The 18,428-nt window shown below is 45.1% G+C and overlaps 1 protein-coding gene across 1 annotated transcript in view; it reads left to right on the forward strand.

Annotated features, from left to right (window-relative positions):
• LOC147678890 (uncharacterized) overlaps positions 1-18,428 on the forward strand; it is a 197,227-nt gene that overhangs the window by 71,044 nt on the left and 107,755 nt on the right. The gene's annotated exons all lie outside the window — the stretch shown is intronic.

An 18,428-nucleotide genomic window follows, 5' to 3' on the forward strand; every position in this document is an offset into this window, starting at 1 on the left:
TATTCCCCAGAAGCAATCACAATTTTGATGTTTTTCTCCTTTTCTGTGCTCTTCATTTCTTGTTGAGTGAACATCGGCAATAAAGCAGATCTGATGACCTGCTTTTTGATTGGTGAGCATTTAGTGCCTACCTATTAATTTAGCAAAAACATTGTTTATTAGACTTCACAATCATAAAAACAAATGATAAAATAAGGCAGTTAAAAGCCTTTTTTAAAACACAATTCTATTCTAAACCATAATATGCCTAAAAATAGAATGAGTATTTATTTCCTAATTATGTTAAAAAAGAAAGCCACAAGTACAATTCTCTCAGTTCCTATATCTAACAGTTATGAAAATGCCCCTTTCACATTTCTTAACCCAACTATGTAAAATGTTTCGGTTTAAGATAGGTTGTCCTTGTGACTCGTGCAAATGGACAAAAATGTAGTAAATGAACTAGATAAGATGGACGAAGTCTTTCACAGTGGTAGGGCAAAAAACTTCTCCAAAGAGCTGCAATATAACAGTTCTGACAAACTCCATGGAGAAACCTTATCAAGTGGCTTTGAAGTTGGGGATTGAGGTTGACTGCCATATAGTAAGCTATTGCAGGATTTTTATTTTAAATGGAGTTATAAAAAGTCAACCCTCTTTATAGATGCTATAAATGCTTGGTCCACCATACACAGTCTCGTATTAGCCAAATATTTCACATTATTCGTATTAATTCATACTGCTGTATGTCCTTCGCTTATTCTCTGATAGTCAAAGCTCACATCATATTTTTGTGACAGTGAAGAGATTTTTTCTCATTATTCTTTTACACAACCAAAATGATTCTGCAGCAGTTCTTTAAAGCAATCATGTGCTGGACTACTGTTATCAGAGCTTGTTAAAGATGCCAGGAATTTTAGCCTCACAATTTTAAGCATTTTTGTAAGGAGCATAATACCAATTAAAGACACATAACCTACACGCAACCTTGTTTTAATCAATTGTCTACATGATTTTGCTTGTTCGATCACTGTTGCTATCCAGTTTCGTTTGAGCTCATAATCAAATTGAATTAAAAACGCTAAAAGAGCACTAGGAATCCCATCAGTCAATCAAGGATTTATATAGCACAGCAAATCACCTGTGAGGATCTCTAGGCCCTGGACTTGCTAACTGCTTCGTGGTGATCTGTTAAACCGAACAGCCAGGTCTTGAGTCCTTTCCTGAATGCCATGATTGATAAGGCAGTTCTGAAGAGCTGGGGAAAGTCTTTCCAATCTTTGGTCGCCAGGTTTAAGAAGGAGCATCCTCCGCTGTTGCTTGGGTGGGTCCGGGGGGTGTCTGCAAGAGAGAGGGAGGCAGATTGTAGGTGTCTAGTTGATTGGTGAAAGTTGTATGTTGATGTATGCTGGTCCAAAGACTAGAAAAAATGGTTAGGGGTTCTGCCCACCTCACCCTCCCGTACCTGAGCAGGAGACATCCAAGGATGAAAAAGTAGAGAGAAAAGGTACTGAAGGGATCAATCCACTTTTAATTCTCAAACAAGAAACAATTAATTATCTTGTGATAAGCAAATTAAATCAAGGAAAAATATCTATAAGTTCATATATACATATATGGGCGGACAGCCAGAGAGGCACAACAGAAAACAATTTATATACAACACATCACATGTACATTCAATACAACTATACAACATATATAATATCAAAAACACTTCTATGTACCCTCAAGACAAAACATATATACAAATATATATATATACACACCAATTTACATATGTATCTCCTCTTAAAGTATAGTGGAGTCTACAACTCAAAGGTAGTCCCTAACGACAAGCACCAGGGGGTTAACATATATACAGGGCTCGACAAATCATAAAAAATGCCCTAGACCTGCAGGTCTAGTAAACTACAAAATCTCCTCGCCCTAACTTAAATGAACTTGACCTCAAACTCTGAAAACTGAGCAAATGTGACAAGTTAACAAGATTTAAAAGCATTTTTATTGCTCATTTACTTCGTGAGCAATAAAGATGCCTTTAAATCTTGCTATCTTGTCACATTTCCTCTGCTTTCAGAGGCAGAGGTCAAGTGTCAAGTTTGTATTCCTACTCGCCAGAAAGGGCGAGTAGGACCTAAAAATAGCTCGTCCTTAATCAATCTCACTCGCAAATGCGAGCGGTCGAGTGAATTTATCGAGCCCTGATATACCCAGCCTATATTTGTGTAGGTGCATCAATGAACAAATTAAATCTTTCTTGAATTAAACTAAGGGACTACGTTCAAAGCCAAAGGTGTCGACGCAGTCGCGGTCGCGTTTCAGCCAGATGATATAGGCTTCATCAGGACATGGGTACTCTAGTTTGCAAGGCCCTGGCCAAGTCTAGGGCAAATCTTATCGGCCAACCCACACTCCCACCCAGGAGGGTGGGGTAGGTGCCACCGTCTCGGCTCAAATCTCGAGAAATCTTAATATCTTCACTGTGTCCGCCCAGCAAGATATATTAAAATGAAAATGGTATAAGTCTCAGGAGTGGCTCAAGTCCCACAATCTTCCTTAATTCTCCGGCGGCTTCAGCAACGCGAGGAACCAGCGTTTGCTGCGGCGTCTTACTCCATGAATGCCTATTTATTTCCTAATTATGTTAAAAAAGAAAGCCACAAGTACAATTCTCTCAGTTCCTATATCTAACAGTTATGAAAATGCCCCTTTCACATTTCTTAACCCAACTATGTAAAATGTTTCAGTTTAAGATAGGTTGTCCTTGTGACTCGTGCAAATGGACAAAAATGTAGTAAATGAACTAGATAAGATGGACGAAGTCTTTCACAGTGGCAGGGCAAAAAACTTCTCCAAAGAGCTGCAATATAAGAGTTCTGACAAACTCCATGGAGAAACCTTATCAAGTGGCTTTGAAGTTGGGGATTGAGGCTGACTGCCATATAGTAAGCTATTGCAGGATTTTTATTTTAAATGGAGTTATAAAAAGTCAACCCTCTTTATAGATGCTATAAATGCTTGGTCCACCATACACAGTCTCGTATTAGCCAAATATTTCACATTATTCGTATTAATTCATACTGCTGTATGTCCTTCGCTTATTCTCTGATAGTCAAAGCTCACATCATATTTTTGTGACAGTGAAGAGATTTTTTCTCATTATTCTTTTACACAACCAAAATGATTCTGCAGCAGTTCTTTAAAGCAATCATGTGCTGGACTACTGTTATCAGAGCTTGTTAAAGATGCCAGGAATTTTAGCCTCACAATTTTAAGCATTTTTGTAAGGAGCATAATACCAATTAAAGACACATAACCTACACGCAACCTTGTTTTAATCAATTGTCTACATGATTTTGCTTGTTCGATCACTGTTGCTATCCAGTTTCGCTTGAGCTCATAATCAAATTGAATTAAAAACGCTAAAAGAGCACTAGGAATCCCATCAGTCAATCAAGGATTTATACAGCACAGCAAATCACCTGTGAGGATCTCTAGGCCCTGGACTTGCTAACTGCTTCGTGGTGATCTGTTAAACCGAACAGCCAGGTCTTGAGTCCTTTCCTGAATGCCATGATTGATAAGGCAGTTCTGAAGAGCTGGGGAAAGTCTTTCCAATCTTTGGTCGCCAGGTTTAAGAAGGAGCATCCTCCGCTGTTGCTTGGGTGGGTCCGGGGGGTGTCTGCAAGGGAGAGGGAGGCAGATTGTAGGTGTCTAGTTGATTGGTGAAAGTTGTATGTTGATGTATGCTGGTCCTTCATTGTGCCGGGCTTTGTATGCGTGGGTCAACATCTTGAACTGGCATCTCTGCTGGATCAGGAGCCAGTGTAGCTTCCTGAGGGGGGGTGTAATGTGGATTCGTCTGGGGAGGTTGAGGATGAGCCTTGCAACCGAGATGTCTATTGTCTGTAGTCTCTTTAGGAGATGGGCATTGATTCCTATGTAGTGTGTCTCCCCATTGATGTTGAGTCCTTGTGATCTGATGGTATCGGCCACGGGTCATGCATGTGTTGAAGAGGGTGGGGCTGAGGGACGATCCTTGGGGAACACAGCGGATGATCTTTCTGGAATCCCAGGTGAACAGTGGGAGACATATGCTCTGGGTTCTTCCGGTGAAGTCTGAGGTGACTCATTTGAGGGCGTCTCTCTTGATTCCGATGTGGTGGAGTCTGTTGATCAAGATGTGATGGGAGGCGTTGACAAAGAAGGCTGACAGGTCCAGGGGGATGAGGACTGCTGTTGTGTTGTGGTTTATGAGGGCACTGGTGTCTTTGTTGGTTATGATCAGGGCTATCTCTTTGCTGAGGTTGGCTCAAAATCCATAGTGAGAGGGGTTCAAGAAGTTGTTGTGTTCCGGGTGTTCAGTGAGTTGCTGGTTTATTACCTTCCCCTTAGATGGAAAGGGGGCCATGGAGATGGGGCCATTAGTTCTTCGATTCCGCTAAGTTGGTGGATGGTTTCTTCAAGAGGGGCTTCATTTCAGCGTGTTTCCAGTCCTCGGGGAAGAAGGCCAAGGTGATGGAGGCAATCATACCTTTCTTGAGCTTGTAGCCAATCGTCTTGCTCCAGACGTTGAAGATGTTTTGGGATTGGGGTCTGTGGTGCTCCAGAGTGCACGTAGTTCACAATGGAAACAGCCTTATACCATGTAAAACGATTAAAAAAAAAATTAAAATACAAGCACAGCATCCCTCCTACAAACATATTGCTCATGACTTAATTCAAAAGAAAATTGTGATGGGTGGTTGATTGCTTTTGCCTAAAGCCCACTTGCTTGCGTGGGATAGCGTTATGAACATTTGCCCAATCTACAGAATGCAGGACCACATTTATTTTTTGGGGGAAAATATATCAAGCTGAGAAATAAGCTGGTGGTTAGCAGGAATGTTAACCTTAATCCACCTCTTCTCTTTAATTTGAGTGTGATTAGTGATCTGGAATCTTTTTCGAACCCGCAGTTTGCTCATAATTAGTACACCAAGTTTTGTCCAGGCTGCAGGGTCCTTTTTGTAGTCAACAGAACGTAAACCATCTCTGCCAACAGTTCTATTGATCTCATTCTGAGAATTACCCTTTTGGTTCCAGATTCACCGAAATTGAGTACTTCACCAAAAAGGGGTGCAGTTATGACTGAATTACCACATGCCGCAGTAGGATGTGTGGTCTCCACTGCCAGTTCAAAATACAAGGGTCCTTGTTTGCTCCCGTCTGATAAGTTCTGTTAGAAACGAGATTGCAGAATTGTTTTGTCATATTTTAGTTGAGAGTTCTAATCATGTGGACTCTTGTCTGACCCCTAGACTTTTCTTTCTTTTTTCCCTCAGTACTGTTTGTACTTTCTAAGCTCAGCACAATAGCTGCATAAGTACGGTCAGATTCCCTTCTTAAGTAGGTTTTTAAAGCTCTTTGAACCTTAACTAATCATTCTACAGTCAGAGTCGAGCCACTTTTAGGAGAAACCTGATGTTTTAACACGGACAAGAAACCATTCCGAAAATTTATTTAATTTGGATTCAACCAATTACATTTTATTTGGGGATGGAGAAATATGTTGTTGATCAGCCTTTACTTCGTTACATGTTTTTTCCAAATTTAAAATGTTCCTTTTTTTTTTATAATTCAGCCCTTTATTTGGTGCTGAATTACGAATTCCAGTTCTTACCACCTTCTGGGATACTTCCAACATACAGCTTATTGGAAGGTGATTAGTACCCACCCAGTCAAGAACTTTGAATGACAACAAAAAAGTTTGTGAAGACACAAATGTCTATGTAGTTATAATCAATAGGATAGTTAACAACACTTCTAATAAAGGTTTTATGTGCCTGCTGATCATGACCAAACAAGCGTTTAACATTACCAATCCTGGGAGGAGGAGCTTAGCGCGCATCCAAGATGGTCGCGTGAGCTGTGAGATCCTGAAACCCTCGCCGCCTCCACCGTCTATCCTGGCACTAATCCTGTTTCTGACGACGGGTTCTAGTAGCTGAAACTCTCCTGATCTGTAAGTCCTTTTTCGGATTTTGAATCGAACGCCGGATGCCCGAAAAACTCCTTCCTGAAGCCTGAAGGCCTACACTGTGGCTCATCCCGGGACTTGGGCATCCGGAGCACCCCGAAAGTAGTTGAACAACAACGGCGTGTGAAGGGGACGAATACCCGGAGTCTACTTTCGGTTTCGCTTTTCTTGGCTAAGAAGGTTGGGAGGTGGCTGCCCAGTGATCAAGCTGGCTTGTGAGCGCACTCGCTTGACTGCTCTTCACTGGCGCCCTGCACTTCAGTCTCTCATTGTTTTTCCTTGTGGGGAGCCATTTACACCAGGTCCCAAAAGCCCCTGAGGGGCGCGCAGCCCACCATGGCGGGCAAGCCTGATAGTGACAAGCGGTCCCTCAAGAACGCGACTTGCGGTGGCATAACTCAGACCACCATTATGGACAGATTTGCCCGCAACAAGGGCTCGCCTAGCGGGACTGGCAAAACCCCGGAGGACCTTGGTGGTGGCCCCCCTGAGTCGGAGGAGCCAACTCTTCGAGACGTGATGGGCGCCATTGCGAGTATACAATCTTCGATGGGCCAACAATATGAAACCTTGGCGGCCAAGATCGACACAGTGGCGGTGGATGTAGGCTTGATTAGGGCGGACTTGGCCAAGACTAATGAGAGAGTCAAGTCGTTGGATGTCAAAACAGCCAGTCTCACCACCGATATCTCCGATCTCCAGACTGAGATCCGGACTCTTCGGACCTCGAGTGACCAGTGTGCCCGCCGGCTTGAGGATTTCAAAAGTCGCGCTAGGCGCAATAATGTCTGCATAGTTGGAGTTCCGGAGTCCTCAGCCGATCAATCGGCGGACTTACTCGTTGAAGATCTGATTCTTAACCACCTCGCCCCAAAGGGCCTGAGTAACCTTTTTGCGGTGGAGCGTGCCCATAGAATCCCGGGCGGCAGACGCAAGCAGGGGGCTACACCGCGACCCATCATCGCGTGGATCTTCAAATTTAGGGAGAGAGGCCCCATTCTGCACGCCTCGAGGACTAGCGGCCCCACCAAGTTCGAGAATGCGTTCATCAACTTCTACCCTGATTTTACCTCATCGGTGCAGAAGCAGAGACTGGGATTTTCGGGCGTGAAGCGGAGAACCTGGGCATGAAGTATGCTATGCTTTTCCCCGCCCGATTGTGCATCGAACATAATGAGCGGGTGCTGTTCTTTGATATGCCCGAGATGGTTAGTGACTGGTTGGACACACTATCAATGCCACGGGATAATGCGGAACAATCCAGAGGTGCTGAAGGCAGCCAACGGGACCAGGAGGAGTAGGGACAACGGCGTCTCCTACCATCGTACCGTGCTGCGGTGGACTGTTATCCTTTTTGGGTCAACTACACTCTTAGAGATAACCCTGGGGCGGCGGGGAGTTCGGCACTTTTCCTCCTCCGGGGGTGTTTCCTTTTCTACTTGTAGATTCGTTTTTTGGGGTAGGGTGACAGGTACACTGCAGAATGGGGTGGTTTTTTTTGTTTTATCGCAGGGGTGCAGGGTGGGGGGTTGTTGTTTTGGGTATGTTGGTGGATGAGGGGGGGTTCCTTTCTTTACTGTTTGCATTGTTTTTGAGGCTACGTATTGCTGAATGGCTTATTCTGTGTTTCCTTCGTGGGGTTTGGGGGACCCTGCTACTTTTTTTGGGATGGGGGATAGGGGGCTGAGAGTCTTGAGTTGGAATGTCAACGGCTTGGGGGACAAAATAAAACGGGGGATTGTACTCCAATATGTAAAGCGCCACTCCCCCGACATTGTATTGCTGCAAGAAACACACTTGGTGGGGAACACGTTCCATGCAATGAACCGGAGGGGCTACCGGTTGGTGGCACACTCGGGATTCACTTCGGGCTCTAGAGGGGCTGGGGTTATGATCCATGGTTCCCTTCCCTTGGAGATCGATGAAACGATATTGGACGATAGGGGAAGGTATGCAGCGATTGTAGGCAGGTGGGAGGGGAGAACGGTCGCTATCCTCTCGATATATGTCCCCCCGGGTTTGCAGGCCACCACGTTTGTCGACCTGGGGAAACTGGTGTTGAGGCTTCCGGAGGGGATTCTGGTGGTTGGAGGGGACTTCAACTCGGTGGTTAAGGGTCTGGAGGATCGTCATCCCCCTAGGGCTCTTACTCCATCGCAGTCCTGCCTGAGTGGTTTCTTGGAAACGTTTGGTATGGTGGATTGTTGGCGGATGCTTCACCCAGGGCAGACTCAATATACTTTCCACTCCGGGGCCCATGGGAGTTTAGCTAGACTTGATTATATTCTTGTGCCCGCAGCCCAAGCTACAATGGTGCGAGAGGCCCGACATTTGCCTAGAGGCATTTCGGATCACTCCCCGCTATGGATCCATATAGATCTCCATTTAGACGCAGGGGGCCGGGTCGCCCCAATTAATCCCTGGCACCTCCGTGTTCCGGAAACCAGGGCTGGGGTGATCAAAGCCATTGATCACTACTTCGTTGAAAATGTGGGATCGGTGTCTTCGTCTGTGCCCCTATGGGAGGCCTTTAAAACTGTGATACGGGGTCAGACGATGTCGCTGGTCGCCAGCTCTAAGAAGCGCCACGATGGAGAGGTGGAGCAGCTGGAGTCCGATATAGTGGATCTGGAGAGGGAACTTGAGTGTGGGGTCACGCGTGAAAAGGTGCATGTTTTGCAACTGAAGCAGTCTAATTATAAAGCCTTTGTTACGAATGCTGCGAAAGCCATGAGTCGTGAGCAACAGGGCCGTTTGTATGATGTGGGAGACAAGGCTGGGAAGTTGATAGCTTGGCTGGACAAGAGGGAGAGACTGAATCGAGTGGTACCGGTGGTTGAGCGAGTGGATGGAGTACGTGTGACGGATCCGTTGGAGATTGTGGAGGAGTTCGCCTGCCACTTCCGAACGGTGTATGCGCCGGTCTCGGACCAGCCGGAGGAAGACTCCCATCTTTCGCTTAGGGATATCGCTTTGCCTTTCTCGTCCGACACTGATAGAGAGCTAATGGAGGCGGACTTCTCCACTGATGAAGTAGCGCTCGCTATTCGCTCCATCCGCTCTGGAAAAGCCACAGGCCCGAATGGCATACCCATCGAGCTGTACAAGTTGTGTCCGAACAAAATGGCGTCGTATCTTCGCTCGATGTTCTTGGAGTCCAGGGAGAAGGGTTCGCTTCCCCGTGACCAGCGTTTAGCGTCTATCGTGATGATCCCTAAAGAGGGTAAACCCCGTGAATTCTGTACATCCTATAGACCTATCTCACTTCTTAATGTGGAGCCTAAAATTTTGGCAGAAATGTTAGCTAACCGTCTGATCAAAGTGACCGGTGATTCGGTGCAACCGGACCAGTCTGGCTTTATTCCGGCTCGCAATACCGCGTTGAATTTACGCCGTCTTCATGGCGTGCTGGCGAGGGCGGAGACGTTGCGTGAGCCAGCCATTTTGGTTTCTTTGGATGCCACTATGGCATTTGACACAGTGGAATGGTCATACCTATGGGCAGCGCTGGCGAAGTTCGGCTTCGGACCGGTATTCATCGGATTGGTCTGGTTACTCTATGAGAAGCCCCTAGCCCAGGTAGTTGTTAACGGTCGAGTATCGGCTCCCTTTGTTCTGGGGAGGGGTACGCGACAGGGATGCCCTCTGTCTCCGCTGCTTTTTGCCTTGGCTCTGAAACCCTTGGCCGCTTGGCTGCGATGGGAGCCGTCTCTCAGAGGTATCAGATGGACTCCCGGTTTTGAAGACCGCATCTCACTTTATGCGGACGATATTCTTCTTTATCTCACCTCCCCTCGGAAATCTCTGGGGGTATTGTTCGACGTCCTTAATTCCTTTGGGAGGAACTCCGGACTAGTCATTAATTGGGGGAAGTCTTGCGTTTTATCGCTCACGGACGATGCTCCACTCGTACCGCGCAATTGTCCAATACAAATTTCATCCACCGGGTTCAAGTATTTAGGTATCTATGTCTCGCGTGATTCGGCTGTCAGGTATCAGCGCAACTTACTCCCCCCGCTTACTCGCTTAAAAGCGGACGTGAAAGCCGGGAGCAGACTGACACTGTCCCTGGTGGGCAGAGCAGCCTTATTCAAAAAGATGTCCCTCCCCAGATTTTTATATGCTCTTCAAAACACACTGGATCTAGTGCCTTCCAGCTACTTCCGCGAGATTGAGTGCCTACAAAGGAAACTGCTGTGGGCCGGACGTCCCCGGATTGCCTTGGCTAAGCTTACGCTGCCTTGGTACGATGGTGGTATAGCGTTACCGGATATAAGACGATATTACTGGGCCTCACAACTGAGCTCAGTTAATCATGCGATGTATGGTCCAGCTTCCAACCCGGCTTTTGCTATGGACAAATGGTTGCTGCCGGGCGGGGACTATAACAGGGTGCTTTATTCCAAACGGTCTGATGTTGCGTTGACGGGGCCCACCAGAGTTGCGGTGCGGGTCTGGTATAACGCTAATGCTGCAATGGGCTGGTCGGACACTCTCACTCAAGCGACTCCACTCTACGGAGCCGAGAGGTTAGGCAATTTGTGGACCACTAAGGGATTCGAAAAATGGGACCTCATTGGGTTTAGTAGGGTGGGGGACCTTTGGCGGACAGATAAGATAAAGTCTTTTGAAGAGCTGCAACTTGAATTTAAACTCGGCTATCGAGAATACTTTCGGTATCTGCAGGTCCGACACGCCCTTTCCTCTGTTTTTCCGGCCGGCACGCTCGTTCCAGAATCCTCACCCCTGGAAGACAGAGTACTCGACGGACATGTCCCGGACAGTACGATCTCACTTATATACAAAAAGCTGATAAATGACCGAGCGGACCTTCTTCTGCAGCTCCGTACGGCCTGGACCAGTGATGGACTGGAACTTGATGATGAGGACTGGCAGGCGGCGATCTCCTCCCCAAGGGAGGTAGCAATCTCGGCCCCTCTGAGATTGGTGCAGTTGAAACTCCTACATCGAGTGTACATGACGGGTTCTCGCTTGTTGCGTATGGGGTATGCTTCGGATGATTTGTGTAAGCGCGGGTGTGGAATGGTGGGTACATTCCTTCATATTCTGTGGGAGTGTCCGGCGGTAGTGTCTTTTTGGAATCGTATGCATGAGTGTTATGGCCGAGGTGACGGGTGTTTCGCTTTTGCCTGAGGCCCGAAGGTGTCTATTGAATGTGTGGGAGCCCAATGATTATAATGTAGCACAGACACAGTGGGCCACCTTGGGTAATATGATCGCTAAGCGTGATATTGCGCAATTGTGGGGATCGTTGAGGGCCCCGAGTCTGTCGGCCTGGTCTAGAAACATGGACTGGTGCATGTTTCGTGAAAAAACAGTCTATATTGCTCGGGGCAGGCCCAAGAAGTTGGGAAGGGTCTGGAATCAGTGGAACCCGTATCGTGGTGAAATTTGTACTCCCCCTTTTGTGCCTCCACCGGAGGTGTTACACTCCCCTTAGCGTGATGTTCCTTCCAGTTAGGATTTTGTCTATGTATTGCTGGCTTGCTCTCTTTCCCCCTTTCCCCCTCCCGTCTGCTCTTCTTATAGCTTTTCAATTTTGCTTGTTACTATGTACCAGTTGTAGAGGTGGTACTTCCTCCCCGGAAGGATTACTTGTGTATCGGCCTTGCGTTTAGCCTCCGCAGTTAATTTTTTATTTTTGGTTGGTTGATTTTCAAAAAACACAAAACAAAGACCTTATTTCTCCTGCGATTTAATGTATGACATGGCATGTTTGTTTAATTGCCGCCGGGCCCCTGGGTTGTCGGCTGAAGGGCTGTATATTCATTCATCCTGTTATGATCGTCGGAAAGTTGCCAGCCGACCAGATGAGGCTGTATGATTGCTATTGTATATCCATGCTTATCAATAAAGGTCTTTAAAAAACAAAAAAACAAAAAAAAAACATTACCAATCCTAAATTACTGAAACATTTCTCCAGCTTTGCTCCTAGTCTGCACGGCTGGTCTATTGAGTAAGGAGGATGTGGAAGATTTGCCACATGAATTCATACGTTAATGTTTGCACCCCAAATATATGCATTTGGATTACCACCCAATAAAAAAGCACTCATGGGGATTTGTAGTGAAGTTCAGAAATATACAGCCAGATTCATCAAGCCGAAATCGGCTCGCAAAGGGCCAGATTCTGAGAATCTGGCCTTTTGCGAGCGCTATTTTTGCATTTGGGATTCATCATCCCAAATGCAAAAATCGCAATTCTAGAAATCGCTAAATTGCTATTAATTGCATTTAAGGAATCTCAATTTGAGATTCCTTAAATGCAATTCATGAACCATTTAAAAATTGCGAAATCGCAATCTGGGGCCGCTATTTACCGCGAAGTCTAACTACGTGGTAAATAGCAAAAACTTAGAAAAATGCACTTTAGTGCTTTTTTCTAAGTTGTATGTTACACACACACATGTCCTTTGGACATGTGTGTGCGCAACACCAGTGTACATTACCATTTCAGGGGTGCTACAGGGTGTCCTTTGGACACCCTGGCACCCTTGAAATTGCTTCCTTATTTGCGATTCGCCAATTGCAAATCGCAAATAAGGAATGACTCCCCATTCATTTCTATGGGCCTTTAGGCCCATAGGAATGAATGGGAAAGCCATTCCTTATTTGCGATTAGCAATTAGCGAATCGCAAATAAGGAAGCAGTAGAAATCGCATAAAATATTGCGATTTCTACATGCATCCCGTTTTGCGAATCCTTAAAATTCGCTATTAAGGACTCGCAAAACATGACCATGATGAATCTGGGGGATAGTCCTCAACTTTAGTTAGGAATGTTCTAAAAGGTGTATTGCAATTGAAAAAATCATTAATACACATTGTTAATGATTTAAAATATGTATAAGAACTGCTAGAAAATCACAAATCTAAAATGGTAAATCAGTATATCTCCAGGTTTAGTGTAATCTAATCAACAACGTAAGGTCACCAACGGGGCGTCCTTTTACACTAGGGACTCCAGGCTTCCAAAAGCTGCAGAAACTGGGAACTGAGGTCCTGATTCACAAGGGTAAACTTCCACTTTAGTGCAAGCTTCTTCACAAATGAATGTTACAAGTAGTATCTTTACAACTGAGTATCTTTTTATGTGCAGAGACTTCGCACTCGTGAGATACCCGTCATGACCTGAGATTTTATCTTGCTTCCTGGTCTCTTACAACATGGCAATATAACAAATTATCAATGGAATAGTGAATTTAAATCATGAAGACCCACCCACATGTTAAAATCATGAACATTCCATGCAACTGTATTTATACAGTCGGAATTTGTTTGTGTTTCAAAATTCGACCATGGTCAGAATTGATGAAATGTTACAGAGGTCTTGTTAGTGTGCCTTGAGTTGCTCACAGACCTTTTTTCTAGACGGCGACTCAGGGTTTTATAATCTAGACCACTGTGCTGGTCAGTGGCCTTTACTTGGGAAATGCTAACACTTAGAAATTTACCTAAGAACAAAGGGCCTCCCCTATTGGTTGTCGTTTCAATAGCAACATTGATATTTGCTGAGACGCATGCTATTACACAAAGGCCATTGCTTATTAGAGAATTAATAATATAAGGAAAACTAAATTGTAAACTAAGTTTGAGAAAAAGTCTGGTCTAGTCCATTGCTTGCCATTTATATCCAAAGCAAAGCGAATGCCGTTTACATTTTTACGATGACGTGTCGGCAAGATGGACATTATCATTACTATTAGTATTAATATTAGTATTTTTATTGTCGTTATGAGACAATTTAGTAGCTGTTCAGGACCCACTTCCCTACGTGCTGTTACGTAATTCTTGCCAGAATGGCCTGCTTGACCTTTTTAGAGCCGTGAAGGATGCAATATTCACTTTTTCAGGCCAATTTAGCTTTGGAAAACAAGTACCCTCTGGGTCACGTATTAATTAGAAACAGCAGACATGGATTAGTGCCACATAGCAGTGCCAATTTCTTTATGTTTATGTTGAATGACAGGTTCAATATAGTGTATCTTTGGAAAGAGCTGTAGACTTAACTCTTTAAAGAACACCTTATCACAATGCATTAACCGTCCACAATCCAGCTTCCTCTTCTGTTACCCGCTTTGCCGCGGTCCGGCGGAATTTGACGCTTGCGCAGATCGGATGGCCCCCAGCCGTTCTCTGCACATGCCCACCGTGACGTCGGATGACCGGGGCCCGTCCGACACATGGAAGCGGTTACACCCTGGCTTTGAGCTTGTCTTTGTCCTGCACACCTTTTGGCTAGTTTCTTACTATAGAAATACCATATACATACATATACATTTTATTCATACAAAACTGAGTACCTTAAGCTCGTCAGTGTTTGTTGTTCATTTGTCACTATCTTTGCCATTGCAATATTTATTTATTATCTGCAATTTGCACTTTGCTCTGAATCTATTTTCTTGGAATAGAGGATGGGGAACACTTGCAATGGATTTTATTCAGTGTTGGGACAGATGTCCTTTGTTTCCTTCACATGTTCTTGGCGCTTCCCTTAGATAATTTCTTTTGATTCTCACTGCTCACCTACACCAACTGCTGCTCACAACTTCTAGTTACACCTTGCTGCCTTGATAATGGATGAGTTGGAATGTAAGTAAAAAGATGAATACAAAAGGGAAGAAAATTGATGCATTTGGGGACGTTGATGAGCGAGATTTGTTAGGGGTGGTCGGATTCACAGACCTTCTGTAGCATGTGTTCAGCATGGGGTTCCTTCTTAATCGGATTTGCATGTTTTTAGACATCCCCTACTAGAACTCCTTGATTTCCGTGAGCCCTGTCATGTACTTTTGAGACAGTCCCTAAGGAACTGAAAAGGACGTCTCTCACGTGAATCCACGCTTGGCTTACTGATTCTGACGTGACCACGCCCCCTTTACCTAGCGTTTGCTCTTCGTGCTACGTGGAAGCTATTGGAGCCTTTCCTTCTCGATTTTTTTCCTGTTCCAGTTCCCGATACTTGTTTCCTGAACATCGTTTTTTGGGAGAGAACTTTTCTACCTTATTGTCTATTTCCTAGCTTGCAGCCACCCTTTTCCGCAGGGTGGCGGGTCTTGACCACGCCATCCTTCTCTTCCGGGTTCCACCTTATCAGGAGTTACGACTCTATCTTCTTTACCTGCCATTTCTCTGTGATTTGTGAGTATTGTCATTGTGTGTGTATGTTTAGAGAGGTGCTCGTTCCGCTCCGTCTTTAGTTTAAGAGCCGGACAGCATTACCTATTGTCTCGAGTGAGTCCGTAACATTGTTGTCGTATTGAGAGCGCCTTCCCACTCTGTCTTTAGCTTATGAGTTGGGCGGAGCTTCTCATTCGTGTTTTGTGTTTTATGTACACTCGTTCCGCTCTGTCTTTAGTTTAAGAACGGGACGAGGTTGGTGCTCACCTGTTCCGCTCTGTCTTTAGTTTATGAGCCGGATGTGGTTTGCTCAACTCATACTTTTGAACGTTTCCTCCTCGCTCTATTCTGTGGTGCCTTGAGCGGGTAGGAATTCCTTGTTACTGTTATGTTATGTTATGTTATGTTATACGGAACTTGTTAAGCGCACGGTCACCCAGGGGTTTCATGGCGCTGAAAGAAACAGATGGAAAATGAAAAATGAAGAGACGGATGGAACAGTACTCTAACCGTGCGCTTGTTTGAATAACCAGGTCTTCAGAGCTCCCCTAAACTCTGTCAGCTTGGTACAGTTCTGAATAGACAAGGGCAATGAGTTCCAGGTTTTTGGGGCGAGGTATGCGAAACAGGATCCGCCAAGTCGTTTCTTTTTAAAAGTCGGCACCGTGAGGAGGGACAGGTGGGCAGAGCAAAGGTCTCGGGTCGGTTTGTGTTTATTTTTGAGTTGATTGACGAACCTGGGGCTTTTTCCTGAGTTTTTACTCCTCTGCTGTTGCTCCGTATGCCGAGTGAAACCCCTATCCTCACACGTTCTTGCTTTAGCCCCTTTTCTGTGTGAGTCCTCTGCTGCCTGCTGGGGTACTTATCATCCCTTGCGTATTTTCCACTCTGGAGTTTCCTGGTGACACTACATTCAAGGTCTGACTCTCACTATTGAGGGGTAAGTGGAACTTCATGTTGAACACTTGAATATAATTCTGGTTGTTTCATTGTAGTTTAGAAGTACTGTGTATTTTTTGCAGCCTTCTCCTGTCTACAAGCCTGCAGCTACACCATCCCGCTGGGGGAGAGTTGGTACACTCCTCGGATTATTCCCCCCACACTTTTTGGGAGCAATTGGCATTGAGTGTGTATATCTCCCACTCTTGTCATTGGTTTTTGGAAGTGTGGAGGACTTTCATCTTCGCTTCTGTGGAACTTGGCCCCCATTAGGGAAACCCCGACAAGATTATATGTTCTTTAATCTGTAAATGAAAGAGCTGCTCATTCATTTGTAGATTTATGAGCACTATCTTTTTATTTCAAATTGTTTCTATTGAGTTTTAGAAGCAGGAATTGAACTTCATACAACAAGGAATATTACCATCTCACAACATGCATTGTTATGCAGTAGGTGCTATCGTGCCCATGTCTAACATTCATGTCTCTCGCCCACAGCATCGTAGAGCACCACATAAGCCACCAGAAGGTCATCACCCTGTAAGTCATCACATAATGTACGTCATCACATAAGCCCTAGAAGGTCATCACATTGCAGTTACTCACATAAGCCACCAGAAGGTCATCACCTTGTAGGTCATCACATAAGCCACCAGAAGGTCATCACATTGTAGTTCGTCACATAAGCCATCACGTAGTTCATCCCATAAGCCACTAGAATGTCATAACCGTGTAGATCATCACATAAGCCACCAGAAGGTTATCACCTTGGAGATCATCATATAAGCCACTAGAAGGTCAACACCTTGGATGTCATCACAGAAGCCATCACATTGTTCACCACATAAGCCACTAGAATGTCATAACCGTGTAGGTCATCACATAAGCCACCGGCAGGTCAGCACCTTGTAGTTCATCCCAACAGCCACCAGCAGGTCTTCACCTTGCAGGTAATTACATAAGCCCCAAAACGTCATCACCTTGTGCATCATCACATAAGCCACTAGAAGGTCATCACCTTGTAGTTCATCACATAAGCCACCAGATGGTCATCACCTTGGAGATCATCATATAAGCCACTAGAAGGTCATCACCTTGTAGTTCATCACATAAGCCACCAGAAGGTCATCACCTTGGAGATCATCATATAAGCCACTAGAAGGTCATCACCTTGTAGGTCATCACATAAGCAGCCAGAAGGTCATCACCTTGGAGATCATCATATAAGCCATCACATAGTTCATCACATAAGCCACTAGAATGTCATAACCGTGTAGATCATCACATAAGCCACCGGCAGGGCATCACCTTGTAGTTCATCATATAAGCCACCAGAAGGTCATCACTCTGGAGATCATCATATAAGCCACCAGCAGGTCAGCACCTTGCAGGTCATCACATACGCCCCAGAACGTCATCACCTTGTACATCTTCACATAAGACACTAGAAGGTCATCACCTTGTAGTTCATCGTATAAGCCACCAGAATGTCATCACCTTGGAGATCATCATATAAGCCACCAGAAGGTCATCACCATCATATAAGCCACCAGAAGTTCATCACCTTGTAGGTCATCACATAAGGCGCCAGGAGGTCATCACATTAGCCGCCAGAAGGTCATCACATAAGCCGCCAGAAGGTCATCACATAGTTCATCACATAAGCCACTAGAATGTCATAATTGTGTAGATCAGAGGTCTTCAAACTTTTGGATGCCGAGACCCCCCTGTCAACATTTTGAGGTTTAAGGACCCCCTCCTGACAAAAATTTCTAAACCTGTGGGCAGGGCTCTGAAATTATGAGGCAGGTGAGGACCAAATTACACAACAGGCTCAACTAAATTGTAAGGAAAGAAAATGTAAATGATGTTTTGTGATGCTGCGTATTTTGGGATAGCATTACTTCATTATTTTGAAATTAATTTTTTACACACAGTTACACAGAGGAAAGATTTCACCTCCTCAGTACAGGTTTATAACCAAAATACAGCTATTAACATCAGAAAGATTTCTAGTCAACCTTTGTGAAGGGCCTTCTACTCCGCAGGAATACACGCTGCCACATTAGAAGCTCACCTGGCCCTGTCCGGGAGAAGCAGGGGTCCCTTAAAACCCTGGTGGTTTTGTGCAGTGTTAAGCAGTTTACCCATGCAGTTTTCCTCTCACCCCCTCCCTTCCATCCCACTCTCCCTCTCTCCTCTCCCAACCCCAGACTCCTCTCTCACTCTGCAGGCCATTTTCTTTCACCCCTTTTTAAAACGTATGAATTCACCCCATTCAACCTCTCACTTCACCTTTAATCACCTCTTGCCATTCTGTCTTTTCACTGCCCTCATCTCTAACAGTC

This window comes from Lissotriton vulgaris, chromosome 11, assembly GCF_964263255.1.
Source record: "Lissotriton vulgaris chromosome 11, aLisVul1.2, whole genome shotgun sequence".
NCBI lineage: Eukaryota > Metazoa > Chordata > Amphibia > Caudata > Salamandridae > Lissotriton > Lissotriton vulgaris.